At 48.6% G+C, this 3,935-nt stretch overlaps 1 protein-coding gene across 2 annotated transcripts in view; it reads left to right on the top strand.

The window, feature by feature from the left end:
* The window catches only part of LOC113204669 (uncharacterized), a 38,017-nt gene that overhangs the window by 29,172 nt on the left and 4,910 nt on the right, over window positions 1-3,935 (top strand). The window contains exon 2 of one of the 2 annotated variants that reach the window (XM_052266437.1): window positions 2,605-2,817. The exons of the other annotated variant lie outside the window; for it this stretch is intronic. The gene's annotated coding sequence lies outside the window, so the exon portion shown is untranslated. The remainder of the gene's footprint in view (window positions 1-2,604; window positions 2,818-3,935) is intronic. 2 annotated transcript variants of the gene reach the window in all.

Here is a 3,935-nt window from a genome sequence, read left to right as displayed (position 1 = left end):
GGGGGGGAGAGAGAGAGAGAGAGAGAAATAGAGAGAGGAGGGGAGGAAGGAGAGGAAAGGAAATGGGACGGTGTGGTCTTCTTAAGGCGCGCACTCTGGCGTCAACTATTCCCGGAGAGGCGGGGAGGCGGGGTTGTGCCGCGCAGCCCGCCGCAGCCACTCGGCGCAAACTGCTGCCTGCGGAGACCACGGCGGCGGGAGACCACATACCTGCCCCCCCCCCCCACCTCTCCCCCTGGAAACTCAACCGCCAATAACTTCTGCCCCCGGCGGCTCCCTTAAAGCAAGAAGCCCGCTGAGTGCGCAAGGAGATATTACCAAACGCGTCAGTCACCGCTGCGACTCCTACCCCCTTGCCTTGGATTTGTTTGTTGTTCTTGTTGCTTCTTCTTTCGACTATTGAACAGTTTTAGCTAAAGCATAATTTTTTGGGTTAGGTTTTTGGCATGAGTTGGTCATTGTCACCGAAATTATTGATCGGCGATGTAAATATTTTTCGTCGCCATCATAAATTATTGTAACAAGCGACTAATCAAAGTTAACCTGATCCGATGGTTTGTGTGTTGAAGCATTAATTTCCCTTGCTAGCACCTGCCTTCTCTTAATAAGGATAGAAAAGTTCGCTGAGAATCAAAAAGAATGCAACCGTACTAAACAAAAGTCGGAAGTAAGGGGGAGGGGGTAGGAGGTGGGGAAGGGGAAGGGGAGGTAGGGAAGAGGGATCAGGGGTTGGTGAAAAGTGGTAGACGGGGGAAGGAGGGGGGGAGGAGTGATAGGGGAGTGGCAAACACGGCTGTGCCATTTGGAGCATGAATAACAATGCCTGCTGGATGGGCCCCGTGCTCCGCTCTGTGCTCCGCTCTGTGCTCCGCTCTGTGCTCAGCCCTCAGTGTAGGCCGCGTCAGTCAGCAAGTCGCCCAGAGCCGCCGCTGACGTGTTGAACGACACACCGCAACGCTCGCACGCATCATCACCACCTCTTCCCCACCCCCTCCCTCCTTCGTGTCCACGACCTTCAACTCTCTGTCTCTGTCTGGCTCTCTCTACACACACATACACACACACACACACACAAACATCCACCAGCTAAGGCGAAACTCATGAAGGCAATACCACAGACAAGGTGACAATCATCAGGCATATAGAGAGCGGGGCCGATTTGACTGCAAAGAGGAGAGGAGGCAGAGGTGGAAGAAAAAGTACCAATCATCACACATTTGTGTGAAAGGACACCTGTCGCTTTAAGGTCTGTAACTGCTTCGCCGCTCGTTCGTCGAATTCCGCTTCTTAAAAAAGTTTCAGACAGGACCAGAGTTGTCCCCTTCCTACTCCTCGCAGCAGAAGCCCGGGGTCGACAAGCGCCTGCAAAGGGTAGGGTAGGCAAGCCCGACGGACAGGCGCGCTCGACGGCACGGCCTATGCGCCGGGCGCCCGACCCATACAGAGCAAAGGCCATTTTGCCCTCTTAACGGTGTTCCCAATTATCCAAAAAAAGATCTTCGAACTAAAGCTGGGAACACTGTAACTAATCATCATCACAAGGCAACATTGCTCCTTCCGAAAAAAAAATCAGAAAAATACAGGCCAAAACCAAGGAAAAATTAATTTAAAAAATCAATTAAAAAAATGAGAAAAAAAGAGGAAACCAGAAAAATCGGTAGACATGTGAATTTGTAGTAAAGTGCCCTTTGGACAAACATCTCCAGCGATCGCTGGCCGATACAACGCTTTAGTTTAGTCAGCGCTCCCTCGGGCGTCCTGGCGCCTGGTCCGGTGTGCGGTAAGCGCACCCCCCTGCTGCCCCGCACTCTCGCCTCTACGCCAGCGCAGGCGCCGCCTAAATCCTCTCCGTATGAAGTTCAGTAAGTGCGACGTAAGCCCGGATTAGAGCCTGTCGGGGAAGTGGCTGATGGGGAGGACGGGGCCGAGGCGAGGCCCGGAGCAGGTCAATAAGGGACCGTTAAAATGGTAGCCCGCTCGAATATGGCGAACCAAAGTGTCCCGGTAAGCCACGCTCATATTTCAAAAGCAGGTCGACTGATGAGGCGCACGGGACGCAGACAAGGCGGACAGGACGGGCTGGGCGTAGTCCTACTGCACCCGCTCGCCGGACACCCAAGTGTTGCAAAACAGCAATGTTTCTTGCAAAACGGCAATGATTTTCCGAAACAGCTATGTTCTTCCCAAACAACTTTTGCTGTGCTTCATAACAACTTTCGCTGATGCTGAACAGCATTTGTAGTTTCTGAACAACTGTTGTTGCTGCTGGACAACATTTGTTGTTTCTGAAAAACTTTTGTTGTAGATGGACAGGTCCTTTGTTGTGCACCTGAAAAACTTTAATCGTTTCTGGCCAACTTTTGTTGTCCCTGAACAACCTTTGTTGTTCTACAACAACACGGAGTCAATGAAAAAATTAACAGAGATTTGCTGTTATTTTTTAATGTTATTTTTTACCGTGCACGTGGAGCCACAAGTATGCGGATTTCAAATGAAAATTTACACCTTCACTCCCTCAATTTTAAGCATGGGCATTCAAACACCTACAAAAGTGTGCGGCATTCACACGCTTGCGTTCTCAAGTGCGGCTTGTCTGGCGCGCAGACGCAGTTTGTATTTTCGCGCGCGGCTTCAGGCCGTCGTCACGTGCGGCGGCGAGTGTGTCGGTCACGAGTTTGCTGATAAGGCTGGAGAGCGAGCCCACCACCGAGAGAAGAGAGAGGTCAGTTGTGAGTGACCCTTCGACCGGGTTGTAGCGCTGCAGCCGCCCCAGTGGCACAGCGACACACAGAAGGACAACCATCACTGTGCGGTCTCGTGAGTACAAGAAGTCAGGCTAAAACAAAACAGTCTGGCTGCGTTAGGGATTTCAATGTCTTTTCATTTTCATTTTTTTTCCTGTCACGTACGGATGAGCTCCCTCATTGCGCATAACATGTTAAGTGCGGCTGTGCATTTGGTTGTTTTGGGGGCAAGACCACCATGTGGTCACGCCGCACTGAACGTGTTAACGAGGCTAACTTGTGGCCCTCGAGTCGCGTGCCTTTTGTTTTAGTCCAGCGGTTACTATCGGACGTAAAATTTAAATTTGTTCCGAAAATGGCCTACAAAAATATTCCACTATAATAACGAGCATGCACCGTATCTCTTCTTGGCTTATCGCTTTCTGGCCGCTCACGCCCGCCGGCCGAGGTGCCCGTTAAGGTAAGGGTCCGGTGAAAAAATTGCAATTTTTGTACAAATATTCTTATATGAGTTTTCGCCGAAAAAAACATTGTTTGGACCTCTCTCCTTTGGGGAAACCATTTAAAGTTCACGAAACATCTTTGCTTTTTTATTTTGGATCGGTCTACCCAATGGCTCTTGTAGCTTCTTCGACAAAAGCCTGTTGTTGATAGAGTACATTTTGTGGAACTTTGAAAAACTTCTTGCGCAACAGGTTGTGAGGTAGAAAGCTGCCCTTTGATTTGTGACTTTCTTTCAGTGTTTTTAAGGACTGATCAGTGAGTTTTTACTCAATTTCTTCCTAGATTTTTTATAACAGCTCTAAAAGTGGTCAAAATCGGCCAAAAACGTTACTTTTTGGAGGAAACATTTTAAAAAAATTGTGGATGCTGCCTGAATAGAAAAATTGCGAATGTCTCACTGATCAGACCCCAGAAAAAGCTTTAAAAAAACAACTGCCAATGCGTTAGGTCGTACTCCATACTGTGTTGCGCAAGGAGTTCGCCAAAGTCGAGCTATTTTAAACACTTAAATTAGTGTTTCTTGGGAACGGCTTGACCTACAGACGTGAGATGGTGGCCAAATTTACTTTTTTTACAACCCCTACAACATACTAAAAGATAAAATGTTTTACTTTAAAGCTGTAGAAAAACTTCATTTCACCGGACCCTTACCTTAAGTAACTAAGTATACAGTCGTTTTTCAATTGT

Source organism: Frankliniella occidentalis, unplaced genomic scaffold, assembly GCF_000697945.3.
Source record: "Frankliniella occidentalis isolate FOCC.00 unplaced genomic scaffold, Focc_3.1 Scaffold3, whole genome shotgun sequence".
NCBI lineage: Eukaryota > Metazoa > Arthropoda > Insecta > Thysanoptera > Thripidae > Frankliniella > Frankliniella occidentalis.
This window is presented reverse-complemented; position numbering and strand designations above follow the sequence as displayed.